The sequence below is a fragment of the Channa argus genome, chromosome 20 (assembly GCF_033026475.1).
Source record: "Channa argus isolate prfri chromosome 20, Channa argus male v1.0, whole genome shotgun sequence".
Lineage (NCBI taxonomy): Eukaryota > Metazoa > Chordata > Actinopteri > Anabantiformes > Channidae > Channa > Channa argus.
Window position 1 is genome coordinate 21127517 of NC_090216.1, and position 13417 is coordinate 21140933.

General features: G+C 42.7%; 7 non-coding genes across 7 annotated transcripts; all 7 read right to left on the reverse strand.

Annotated features, from left to right (window-relative positions):
• Positions 1-319: 319 nt before the first annotated feature.
• trnai-aau (transfer RNA isoleucine (anticodon AAU)) lies at positions 320-393 on the reverse strand. The gene has a single exon. It is a non-coding gene; the product is annotated as a tRNA-Ile (tRNA).
• A 946-nt stretch (positions 394-1339) lies between these two features.
• Positions 1340-1412, reverse strand: trnar-ucg (transfer RNA arginine (anticodon UCG)). Its single transcript has one exon. It is a non-coding gene; the product is annotated as a tRNA-Arg (tRNA).
• Positions 1413-2814: 1402 nt separating this feature from the next.
• trnal-uag (transfer RNA leucine (anticodon UAG)) lies at positions 2815-2887 on the reverse strand. Its single transcript has one exon. It is a non-coding gene; the product is annotated as a tRNA-Leu (tRNA).
• Positions 2888-4291: 1404 nt separating this feature from the next.
• trnar-ucg (transfer RNA arginine (anticodon UCG)) lies at positions 4292-4364 on the reverse strand. The gene has a single exon. It is a non-coding gene; the product is annotated as a tRNA-Arg (tRNA).
• A 1405-nt stretch (positions 4365-5769) lies between these two features.
• On the reverse strand, positions 5770-5842 carry trnar-ucg (transfer RNA arginine (anticodon UCG)). The gene has a single exon. It is a non-coding gene; the product is annotated as a tRNA-Arg (tRNA).
• A 3334-nt stretch (positions 5843-9176) lies between these two features.
• trnai-aau (transfer RNA isoleucine (anticodon AAU)) lies at positions 9177-9250 on the reverse strand. Its single transcript has one exon. It is a non-coding gene; the product is annotated as a tRNA-Ile (tRNA).
• A 1402-nt stretch (positions 9251-10652) lies between these two features.
• Positions 10653-10726, reverse strand: trnai-aau (transfer RNA isoleucine (anticodon AAU)). The gene has a single exon. It is a non-coding gene; the product is annotated as a tRNA-Ile (tRNA).
• Between the last annotated feature and the right edge of the window lie 2691 nt (positions 10727-13417).

The following is a 13417-nucleotide window of genomic DNA, read 5'->3' on the forward strand; positions in this document are numbered from 1 at the left end:
GTTTCAGGAGGCTAGAGGAGCTGGGTGAGTGAGGAAGGGAGACTTGATTGTAAAAACGTACATGTGAATAATTTTTTGAATTGCAAAACCTGTAGACAGCGTTGAACTATCTGGGAATGTGAAATTAAGTGAGTATTCTTTGATATCATTAACTAAAAAGGAAATGCGGGAAAGGTTTCTTATGCAAGACAGTTCAGTCAGCAATGTTACCTGGTTGATAACTCAAAAGGCCAGGTTTATGTAGCATGTGAAAACCAAGCAACCGTGCAGTCAGGATTAATCTTGCCTTGGAAAGAGTTGCTTGCATCGTGCTTTTCAATGGCCAGTATGGGGATGGAACCCATGACCTTGGCGTTATTAGCACCACGCTCTAACCATCTGAGCTAACCGGCCCAGCATGCTGCAAAAGAGTCATTTTCCCAGCTGCACAGCTGCGTCAATGTCTCAGTGATTTTGTCTGACATACGATGGCCCTTTCATAATTGGTGACGTCATAATCCTGTCTTTTGGACATCAGAGATGATGTAGTTCCATGGCCAAACAGTTGGAGATGAAATCATTTTAATTCAAGGAAGTGGGTCTTTGCTGATCTCATGTACTGACTTGTAATAGGGCCTCTTGTAGATTTGTTTCTTTTTTCAAATGAGCACTGCAGACAGATGGGAATTCAAATTTTTTGTAAGTAGAGATTAGGGGCAAGAAAGAAGATCAGCCACTGGCACCATCGCCTCTACGCTCTAACCTTCTCAATTGAACATCCTGGTCTTAAGAGCAGCACATTGACTTCCGGAAGATAATTGCTATTTGTGCATACCTCTTTAGCAGTGAAGAAGTGTGATTGATAAAACCTTTTGGCTTGAATGTTACCCTGTTTTTGCAACCTTGAAACACACGGAAAAAAAGATTTTCCAGGCACATCCAGTGAGTAAGTACAAGAAGAGCAACCACAAAGGGACTCGACCCTTCAATCTTCCTATTTGAAGTCAGATGCTTTGTCCATTAGGTCACTTGGTCTGAACTAAGGTGGGTTTCGAAAGGTTGGGGAGCTAGGACAGTGAGGAAGGGAGACTTGATTGTAAAACAGGACATGTGAAAACTTCATAATTGTAAAGCCCATAGACAGCGTTGAAGCATTTGTGAATGTTATGTTGTGTCAGATACTCTTCGATATCATTGTGTGCATAAGTACATGCAGGAAAATGTTTCTTGTGCAAAACAGCTCAGTGAGGGTGATTGATAATAGCTTCCTTTGCTTAAGTGTCACTCTGTTCCTACGACCATGAAAAACCCATGGAAGTTTGCACTTTCCAGGCACATCAAACAGAAAGGACTGGAAGCTCAACCACAAAGGGACTCGAACCCTCAATCTTCTGATCCGAAGTCAGACGCCTTGTCCATTAGGCCACGTGGTCGGAACCGAGTCTTTCAAAGGACTGAAGCCGTGCTCATTAGACTGTGTGGTCTGAACAGAGGTTTTTTCAGGAGGCTAGAGGAGCTGGGTGAGTGAGGAAGGGAGACTTGATTGTAAAAACGTACATGTGAATAATTTTTTGAATTGCAAAACCTGTAGACAGCGTTGAACTATCTGGGAATGTGAAATTATGTGAGTATTCTTTGATATCATTAACTAAAAAGGAAATGCGGGAAAGGTTTCTTATGCAAGACAGTTCAGTCAGCAATGTTACCTGGTTGATAACTCAAAAGGCCAGGTTTATGTAGCATGTGAAAAGCAAGCAACCGTGCAGTCAGGATTAATCATGCCTTGGAAAGAGTTGCTTGCATCGTGCTTTTCAATGGCCTGTATGGGGATGGAACCCATGACCTTGGCGTTATTAGCACCACTCTCTAACCATCTGAGCTAACCGGCCCAGCATGCTGCAAAAGAGTCATTTTCCCAGCTGCACAGCTGCGTCAATGTCTCAGTGATTTTGTCTGACATACGATGGCCCTTTCATAATTGGTGACGTCATAATCCTGTCTTTTGGACATCAGAGATGATGTAGTTCCATGGCCAAACAGTTTAAGATGAAATCATTTTAATTCAAGGAAGTGGGTCTTTGCTGATCTCATGTACTGACTTGTAATAGGGCCTCTTGTAGATTTGTTTCTTTTTTCAAATGAGCACTGCAGACAGATGGGAATTCAAATTTTTTGTAAGTAGAGATTAGGGGCAAGAAAGAAGATCAGCCACTGGCACCATCGCCTCTACGCTCTAACCTTCTCAATTGAACATCCTGGTCTTAAGAGCAGCACATTGACTTCCGGAAGATAATTGCTATTTGTGCATACCTCTTTAGCAGTGAAGAAGTGTGATTGATAAAACCTTTTGGCTTGAATGTTACCCTGTTTTTGCAACCTTGAAACACACGGAAAAAAAGATTTTCCAGGCACATCCAGTGAGTAAGTACAAGAAGAGCAACCAAAAAGGGACTCGACCCTTCAATCTTCCTATTTGAAGTCAGATGCTTTGTCCATTAGGTCACTTGGTCTGAACTAAGGTGGGTTTCGAAAGGTTGGGGAGCTAGGACAGTGAGGAAGGGAGACTTGATTGTAAAACAGGACATGTGAAAACTTCATAATTGTAAAGCCCATAGACAGCGTTGAAGCATTTGTGAATGTTATGTTGTGTCAGATACTCTTCGATATCATTGTGTGCATAAGTACATGCAGGAAAATGTTTCTTGTGCAAAACAGCTCAGTGAGGGTGATTGATAATAGCTTCCTTTGCTTAAGTGTCACTCGGTTCCTACGACCATGAAAAACCCATGGAAGTTTGCACTTTCCAGGCACATCAAACAGAAAGGACTGGAAGCTCAACCACAAAGGGACTCGAACCCTCAATCTTCTGATCCTAAGTCAGACGCCTTGTCCATTAGGCCACGTGGTCGGAACCGAGTCTTTCAAAGGACTGAAGCCGTGCTCATTAGACTGTGTGGTCTGAACAGAGGTTTTTTCAGGAGGCTAGAGGAGCTGGGTGAGTGAGGAAGGGAGACTTGATTGTAAAAACGTACATGTGAATAATTTTTTGAATTGCAAAACCTGTAGACAGCGTTGAACTATCTGGGAATGTGAAATTATGTGAGTATTCTTTGATATCATTAACTAAAAAGGAAATGCGGGAAACGTTTCTTATGCAAGACAGTTCAGTCAGCAATGTTACCTGGTTGATAACTCAAAAGGCCAGGTTTATGTAGCATGTGAAAAGCAAGCAACCGTGCAGTCAGGATTAATCATGCCTTGGAAAGAGTTGCTTGCATCGTGCTTTTCAATGGCCTGTATGGGGATGGAACCCATGACCTTGGCGTTATTAGCACCACTCTCTAACCATCTGAGCTAACCGGCCCAGCATGCTGCAAAAGAGTCATTTTCCCAGCTGCACAGCTGCGTCAATGTCTCAGTGATTTTGTCTGACATACGATGGCCCTTTCATAATGGGTGACGTCATAATCCTGTCTTTTGGACATCAGAGATGATGTAGTTCCATGGCCAAACAGTTGGAGATGAAATCATTTTAATTCAAGGAAGTGGGTCTTTGCTGATCTCATGTACTGACTTGTAATAGGGCCTCTTGTAGATTTGTTTCTTTTTTCAAATGAGCACTGCAGACAGATGGGAATTCAAATTTTTTGTAAGTAGAGATTAGGCGCAAGAAAGAAGATCAGCCACTGGCACCATCGCCTCTACGCTCTAACCTTCTCAATTGAACATCCTGGTCTTAAGAGCAGCAAATTTGACTTCCGGAAGATAATTGCTATTTGTGCATACCTCTTTAGCAGTGAAGAAGTGTGATTGATAAAACCTTTTCGCTTGAATGTTACCCTGTTTCTGCAACCTTGAAACACACGGAAAAAAAGATTTTCCAGGCACATCCATTGAGTAAGTACAAGAAGAGCAACCACAAAGGGACTCGACCCTTCAATCTTCCTATTTGAAGTCAGATTCTTTGTCCATTAGGTCACTTGGTCTGAACTAGGGTGGGTTTCGAAAGGTTAGGGGAGCTAGGACAGTGAGGAAGGGAGACTTGATTGTAAAACAGGACATGTGAAAACTTCACAATTGTAAAACCGATAGACAGCGTTGAAGCATTTGTGAATGTGATGTTGTGTCAGATACTCTTCCATATCATTGTGTGCATATGTACATGCAGGAAAATGTTTCTTGTGCAAAACAGCTCAGTGAGGGTGATTGATAATAGCTTCCTTTGCTTAAGTGTCACTCTGTTCCTACGACCATGAAAAACCCATGGAAGTTTGTACTTTCCAGGCACATCAAACAGAAAGGACTGGAAGCTCAACCACAAAGGGACTCGAACCCTCAATCTTCTGATCCGAAGTCAGACGCCTTGTCCATTAGGCCACGTGGTCGGAACCGAGTCTTTCAAAGGACTGGAGCCGTGCTCATTAGACTGTGTGGTCTGAACAGAGGTTTGTTTCAGGAGGCTAGAGGAGCTGGGTGAGTGGGGAAGGGAGACTTGATTGTAAAAACGTACATGTGAATAATTTTTTGAATTGCAAAACCTGTAGACAGCGTTGAACTATCTGGGAATGTGAAATTATGTGAGTATTCTTTGATATCATTAACTAAAAAGGAAATGCGGGAAAGGTTTCTTATGCAAGACAGTTCAGTCAGCAATGTTACCTGGTTGATAACTCAAAAGGCCAGGTTTATGTAGCATGTGAAAAGCAAGCAACCGTGCAGTCAGGATTAATCATGCCTTGGAAAGAGTTGCTTGCATCGTGCTTTTCAATGGCCTGTATGGGGATGGAACCCATGACCTTGGCGTTATTAGCACCACTCTCTAACCATCTGAGCTAACCGGCCCAGCATGCTGCAAAAGAGTCATTTTCCCAGCTGCACAGCTGCGTCAATGTCTCAGTGATTTTGTCTGACATACGATGGCCCTTTCATAATGGGTGACGTCATAATCCTGTCTTTTGGACATCAGAGATGATGTAGTTCCATGGCCAAACAGTTGGAGATGAAATCATTTTAATTCAAGGAAGTGGGTCTTTGCTGATCTCATGTACTGACTTGTAATAGGGCCTCTTGTAGATTTGTTTCTTTTTTCAAATGAGCACTGCAGACAGATGGGAATTCAAATTTTTTGTAAGTAGAGATTAGGCGCAAGAAAGAAGATCAGCCACTGGCACCATCGCCTCTACGCTCTAACCTTCTCAATTGAACATCCTGGTCTTAAGAGCAGCAAATTTGACTTCCGGAAGATAATTGCTATTTGTGCATACCTCTTTAGCAGTGAAGAAGTGTGATTGATAAAACCTTTTCGCTTGAATGTTACCCTGTTTCTGCAACCTTGAAACACACGGAAAAAAAGATTTTCCAGGCACATCCATTGAGTAAGTACAAGAAGAGCAACCACAAAGGGACTCGACCCTTCAATCTTCCTATTTGAAGTCAGATGCTTTGTCCATTAGGTCACTTGGTCTGAACTAGGGTGGGTTTCGAAAGGTTAGGGGAGCTAGGACAGTGAGGAAGGGAGACTTGATTGTAAAACAGGACATGTGAAAACTTCACAATTGTAAAACCGATAGACAGCGTTGAAGCATTTGTGAATGTGATGTTGTGTCAGATACTCTTCCATATCATTGTGTGCATATGTACATGCAGGAAAATGTTTCTTGTGCAAAACAGCTCAGTGAGGGTGATTGATAATAGCTTCCTTTGCTTAAGTGTCACTCTGTTCCTACGACCATGAAAAACCCATGGAAGTTTGTACTTTCCAGGCACATCAAACAGAAAGGACTGGAAGCTCAACCACAAAGGGACTCGAACCCTCAATCTTCTGATCCGAAGTCAGACGCCTTGTCCATTAGGCCACGTGGTCGGAACCGAGTCTTTCAAAGGACTGGAGCCGTGCTCATTAGACTGTGTGGTCTGAACAGAGGTTTGTTTCAGGAGGCTAGAGGAGCTGGGTGAGTGAGGAAGGGAGACTTGATTGTAAAAACGTACATGTGAATAATTTTTTGAATTGCAAAACCTGTAGACAGCGTTGAACTATCTGGGAATGTGAAATTATGTGAGTATTCTTTGATATCATTAACTAAAAAGGAAATGCGGGAAAGGTTTCTTATGCAAGACAGTTCAGTCAGCAATGTTACCTGGTTGATAACTCAAAAGGCCAGGTTTATGTAGCATGTGAAAAGCAAGCAACCGTGCAGTCAGGATTAATCTTGCCTTGGAAAGAGTTGCTTGCATCGTGCTTTTCAATGGCCAGTATGGGGATGGAACCCATGACCTTGGCGTTATTAGCACCACTCTCTAACCATCTGAGCTAACCGGCCCAGTATGCTGCAAAAGAGTCATTTTCCCAGCTGCACAGCTGCGTCAATGTCTCAGTGATTTTGTCTGACATACGATGGCCCTTTCATAATGGGTGACGTCATAATCCTGTCTTTTGGACATCAGAGATGATGCAGTTCCATGGCCAAACAGTTGGAGATGAAATCATTTTAATTCAAGGAAGTGGGTCTTTGCTGATCTCATGTACTGACTTGTAATAGGGCCTCTTGTAGATTTGTTTCTTTTTTCAAATGAGCACTGCAGACAGATGGGAATTCAGATTTTTTGTAAGTAGAGATTAGGGGCAAGAAAGAAGATCAGCCACTGGCACCATCGCCTCTACGCTCTAACCTTCTCAATTGAACATCCTGGTCTTAAGAGCAGCACATTGAGTTCCGGAAGATAATTGCTATTTGTGCATACCTCTTTAGCAGTGAAGAAGTGTGATTGATAAAACCTTTTCGCTTGAATGTTACCCTGTTTTTGCAACCTTGAAACACACGGAAAAAAAGATTTTCCAGGCACATCCAGTGAGTAAGTACAAGAAGAGCAACCACAAAGGGACTCGACCCTTCAATCTTCCTATTTGAAGTCAGATGCTTTGTCCATTAGGTCACTTGGTCTGAACTAGGGTGGGTTTCGAAAGGTTAGGGGAGCTAGGACAGTGAGGAAGGGAGACTTGATTGTAAAACAGGACGTGAAAACTTCACAATTGTAAAAACCATAGACAGCGTTGAAGCATTTGTGAATGTGATGTTGTGTCAGATACTCTTCGATATCATTGTGTGCATATGTACATGCAGGAAAATGTTTCTTGTGCAAAACAGCTCAGTGAGGGTGATTGATAATAGCTTCCTTTGCTTAAGTGTCACTCTGTTCCTACGACCATGAAAAACCCATGGAAGTTTGTACTTTCCAGGCACATCAAACAGAAAGGACTGGAAGCTCAACCACGAAGCGACTCGAACCCTCAATCTTCTGATCCGAAGTCAGACGCCTTGTCCATTAGGCCACGTGGTCGGAACCGAGTCTTTCAAAGGACTGAAGCCGTGCTCATTAGACTGTGTGGTCTGAACAGAGGTTTTTTCAGGAGGCTAGAGGAGCTGGGTGAGTGAGGAAGGGAGACTTGATTGTAAAAACGTACATGTGAATAATTTTTTGAATTGCAAAACCTGTAGACAGCGTTGAACTATCTGGGAATGTGAAATTATGTGAGTATTCTTTGATATCATTAACTAAAAAGGAAATGCGGGAAAGGTTTCTTATGCAAGACAGTTCAGTCAGCAATGTTACCTGGTTGATAACTCAAAAGGCCAGGTTTATGTAGCATGTGAAAAGCAAGCAACCGTGCAGTCAGGATTAATCTTGCCTTGGAAAGAGTTGCTTGCATCGTGCTTTTCAATGGCCTGTATGGGGATGGAACCCATGACCTTGGCGTTATTAGCACCACTCTCTAACCATCTGAGCTAACCGGCCCAGCATGCTGCAAAAGAGTCATTTTCCCAGCTGCACAGCTGCGTCAATGTCTCAGTGATTTTGTCTGACATACGATGGCCCTTTCATAATTGGTGACGTCATAATCCTGTCTTTTGGACATCAGAGATGATGTAGTTCCATGGCCAAACAGTTGGAGATGAAATCATTTTAATTCAAGGAAGTGGGTCTTTGCTGATCTCATGTACTGACTTGTAATAGGGCCTCTTGTAGATTTGTTTCTTTTTTCAAATGAGCACTGCAGACAGATGGGAATTCAGATTTTTTGTAAGTAGAGATTAGGGGCAAGAAAGAAGATCAGCCACTGGCACCATCGCCTCTACGCTCTAACCTTCTCAATTGAACATCCTGGTCTTAAGAGCAGCACATTGAGTTCCGGAAGATAATTGCTATTTGTGCATACCTCTTTAGCAGTGAAGAAGTGTGATTGATAAAACCTTTTGGCTTGAATGTTACCCTGTTTTTGCAACCTTGAAACACACGGAAAAAAAGATTTTCCAGGCGCATCCAGTGAGTAAGTACAAGAAGAGCAACCACAAAGGGACTCGACCCTTCAATCTTCCTATTTGAAGTCAGATGCTTTGTCCATTAGGTCACTTGGTCTGAACTAGGGTGGGTTTCGAAAGGTTAGGGGAGCTAGGACAGTGAGGAAGGGAGACTTGATTGTAAAACAGGACATGTGAAAACTTCACAATTGTAAAGCCCATAGACAGCGTTGAAGCATTTGTGAATGTGATGTTGTGTCAGATACTCTTCGATATCATTGTGTGCATATGTACATGCAGGAAAATGTTTCTTGTGCAAAACAGCTCAGTGAGGGTGATTGATAATAGCTTCCTTTGCTTAAGTGTCACTCTGTTCCTACGACCATGAAAAACCCATGGAAGTTTGCACTTTCCAGGCACATCAAACAGAAAGGACTGGAAGCTCAACCAAAAAGGGACTCGAACCCTCAATCTTCTGATCCGAAGTCAGACGCCTTGTCCATTAGGCCACGTGGTCAGAACCAAGTCTTTCAATGGACTGAAACCGTGCTCATTAGACTGTGTGGTCTGAACAGAGGTTTGTTTCAGAAGGCTAGAGGAGCTGGGTGAGTGAGGAAGGGAGACTTGATTGTAAAAACGTACATGTGAATAATTTTTTGAATTGCAAAACCTGTAGACAGCGTTGAACTATCTGGGAATGTGAAATTAAGTGAGTATTCTTTGATATCATTAACTAAAAAGGAAATGCGGGAAAGGTTTCTTATGCAAGACAGTTCAGTCAGCAATGTTACCTGGTTGATAACTCAAAAGGCCAGGTTTATGTAGCATGTGAAAACCAAGCAACCGTGCAGTCAGGATTAATCTTGCCTTGGAAAGAGTTGCTTGCATCGTGCTTTTCAATGGCCAGTATGGGGATGGAACCCATGACCTTGGCGTTATTAGCACCACGCTCTAACCATCTGAGCTAACCGGCCCAGCATGCTGCAAAAGAGTCATTTTCCCAGCTGCACAGCTGCGTCAATGTCTCAGTGATTTTGTCTGACATACGATGGCCCTTTCATAATTGGTGACGTCATAATCCTGTCTTTTGGACATCAGAGATGATGTAGTTCCATGGCCAAACAGTTGGAGATGAAATCATTTTAATTCAAGGAAGTGGGTCTTTGCTGATCTCATGTACTGACTTGTAATAGGGCCTCTTGTAGATTTGTTTCTTTTTTCAAATGAGCACTGCAGACAGATGGGAATTCAAATTTTTTGTAAGTAGAGATTAGGGGCAAGAAAGAAGATCAGCCACTGGCACCATCGCCTCTACGCTCTAACCTTCTCAATTGAACATCCTGGTCTTAAGAGCAGCACATTGACTTCCGGAAGATAATTGCTATTTGTGCATACCTCTTTAGCAGTGAAGAAGTGTGATTGATAAAACCTTTTGGCTTGAATGTTACCCTGTTTTTGCAACCTTGAAACACACGGAAAAAAAGATTTTCCAGGCACATCCAGTGAGTAAGTACAAGAAGAGCAACCAAAAAGGGACTCGACCCTTCAATCTTCCTATTTGAAGTCAGATGCTTTGTCCATTAGGTCACTTGGTCTGAACTAAGGTGGGTTTCGAAAGGTTGGGGAGCTAGGACAGTGAGGAAGGGAGACTTGATTGTAAAACAGGACATGTGAAAACTTCATAATTGTAAAGCCCATAGACAGCGTTGAAGCATTTGTGAATGTTATGTTGTGTCAGATACTCTTCGATATCATTGTGTGCATAAGTACATGCAGGAAAATGTTTCTTGTGCAAAACAGCTCAGTGAGGGTGATTGATAATAGCTTCCTTTGCTTAAGTGTCACTCTGTTCCTACAACCATGAAAAACCCATGGAAGTTTGTACTTTCCAGGCACATCAAACAGCAAGGACTGGAAGCTCAACCACGAAGCGACTCGAACCCTCAATCTTCTGATCCGAAGTCAGTTGCCTTGTCCATTAGGCCACGTGGTCGGAACCGAGTCTTTCAAAGGACTGGAGCCGTGCTCATTAGACTGTGTGGTCTGAACAGAGGTTTGTTTCAGGAGGCTAGAGGAGCTGGGTGAGTGAGGAAGGGAGACTTGATTGTAAAAACGTACATGTGAATAATTTTTTGAATTGCAAAACCTGTAGACAGCGTTGAACTATCTGGGAATGTGAAATTATGTGAGTATTCTTTGATATCATTAACTAAAAAGGAAATGCGGGAAAGGTTTCTTATGCAAGACAGTTCAGTCAGCAATGTTACCTGGTTGATAACTCAAAAGGCCAGGTTTATGTAGCATGTGAAAAGCAAGCAACCGTGCAGTCAGGATTAATCTTGCCTTGGAAAGAGTTGCTTGCATCGTGCTTTTCAATGGCCAGTATGGGGATTGAACCCATGACCTTGGCGTTATTAGCACCACGCTCTAACCATCTGAGCTAACCGGCCCAGCATGCTGCAAAATAGTCATTTTCCCAGCTGCACAGCTGCGTCAATGTCTCAGTGATTTTGTCTGAGATACGATGGCCCTTTCATAATGGGTGACGTCATAATCCTGTCTTTTGGACATCAGAGATGATGCAGTTCCATGGCCAAACAGTTGGAGATGAAATCATTTTAATTCAAGGAAGTGGGTCTTTGCTGATCTCATGTACTGACTTGTAATAGGGCCTCTTGTAGATTTGTTTCTTTTTTCAAATGAGCACTGCAGACAGATGGGAATTCAGATTTTTTGTAAGTAGAGATTAGGGGCAAGAAAGAAGATCAGCCACTGGCACCATCGCCTCTACGCTCTAACCTTCTCAATTGAACATCCTGGTCTTAAGAGCAGCACATTGACTTCCGGAAGATAATTGCTATTTGTGCATACCTCTTTAGCAGTGAAGAAGTGTGATTGATAAAACCTTTTCGCTTGAATGTTACCCTGTTTTTGCAACCTTGAAACACACGGAAAAAAAGATTTTCCAGGCACATCCAGTGAGTAAGTACAAGAAGAGCAACCACAAAGGGACTCGACCCTTCAATCTTCCTATTTGAAGTCAGATGCTTTGTCCATTAGGTCACTTGGTCTGAACTAGGGTGGGTTTCGAAAGGTTAGGGGAGCTAGGACAGTGAGGAAGGGAGACTTGATTGTAAAACAGGACATGTGAAAACTTCACAATTGTAAAGCCCATAGACAGCGTTGAAGCATTTGTGAATGTGATGTTGTGTCAGATACTCTTCGATATCATTGTGTGCATAAGTACATGCAGGAAAATGTTTCTTGTGCAAAACAGCTCAGTGAGGGTGATTGATAATAGCTTCCTTTGCTTAAGTGTCACTCTGTTCCTACAACCATGAAATACCCATGGAAGTTTGTAATTTCCAGGCACATCAAACAGCAAGGACTGGAAGCTCAACCACGAAGCGCCTCCAACCCTCAATCTTCTGATACGAAGTCAGACGCCTTGTCCATTAGGCCACGTGGTCGGAACCGAGTCTTTCAAAGGACTGAAGCCGTGCTCATTAGACTGTGTGGTCTGAACAGAGGTTTGTTTCAGGAGGCTAGAGGAGCTGGGTGAGTGAGGAAGGGAGACTTGATTGTAAAAACGTACATGTGAATAATTTTTTGAATTGCAAAACCTGTAGACAGCGTTGAACTATCTGGGAATGTGAAATTATGTGAGTATTCTTTGATATCATTAACTAAAAAGGAAATGCGGGAAAGGTTTCTTATGCAAGACAGTTCAGTCAGCAATGTTACCTGGTTGATAACTCAAAAGGCCAGGTTTATGTAGCATGTGAAAAGCAAGCAACCGTGCAGTCAGGATTAATCTTGCCTTGGAAAGAGTTGCTTGCATCGTGCTTTTCAATGGCCTGTATGGGGATGGAACCCATGACCTTGGCGTTATTAGCACCACTCTCTAACCATCTGAGCTAACCGGCCCAGCATGCTGCAAAAGAGTCATTTTCCCAGCTGCACAGCTGCGTCAATGTCTCAGTGATTTTGTCTGACATACGATGGCCCTTTCATAATGGGTGACGTCATAATCCTGTCTTTTGGACATCAGAGATGATGTAGTTCCATGGCCAAACAGTTGGAGATGAAATCATTTTAATTCAAGGAAGTGGGTCTTTGCTGATCTCATGTACTGACTTGTAATAGGGCCTCTTGTAGATTTGTTTCTTTTTTCAAATGAGCACTGCAGACAGATGGGAATTCAGATTTTTTGTAAGTAGAGATTAGGGGCAAGAAAGAAGATCAGCCACTGGCACCATCGCCTCTACGCTCTAACCTTCTCAATTGAACATCCTGGTCTTAAGAGCAGCACATTGACTTCCGGAAGATAATTGCTATTTGTGCATACCTCTTTAGCAGTGAAGAAGTGTGATTGATAAAACCTTTTCGCTTGAATGTTACCCTGTTTCTGCAACCTTGAAACACACGGAAAAAAAGATTTTCCAGGCACATCCATTGAGTAAGTACAAGAAGAGCAACCACAAAGGGACTCGACCCTTCAATCTTCCTATTTGAAGTCAGATGCTTTGTCCATTAGGTCACTTGGTCTGAACTAGGGTGGGTTTCGAAAGGTTAGGGGAGCTAGGACAGTGAGGAAGGGAGACTTGATTGTAAAACAGGACATGTGAAAACTTCACAATTGTAAAGCCCATAGACAGCGTTGAAGCATTTGTGAATGTGATGTTGTGTCAGATACTCTTCGATATCATTGTGTGCATAAGTACATGCAGGAAAATGTTTCTTGTGCAAAACAGCTCAGTGAGGGTGATTGATAATAGCTTCCTTTGCTTAAGTGTCACTCTGTTCCTACAACCATGAAAAACCCATGGAAGTTTGTAATTTCCAGGCACATCAAACAGCAAGGACTGGAAGCTCAACCACGAAGCGACTCGAACCCTCAATCTTCTGATCCGAAGTCAGACGCCTTGTCCATTAGGCCACGTGGTCGGAACCGAGTCTTTCAAAGGACTGAAGCCGTGCTAATTAGACTGTGTGGTCTGAACAGAGGTTTTTTCAGGAGGCTAGAGGAGCTGGGTGAGTGAGGAAGGGAGACTTGATTGTAAAAACGTACATGTGAATAATTTTTTGAATTGCAAAACCTGTAGACAGCGTTGAACTATCTGGGAATGTGAAATTATGTG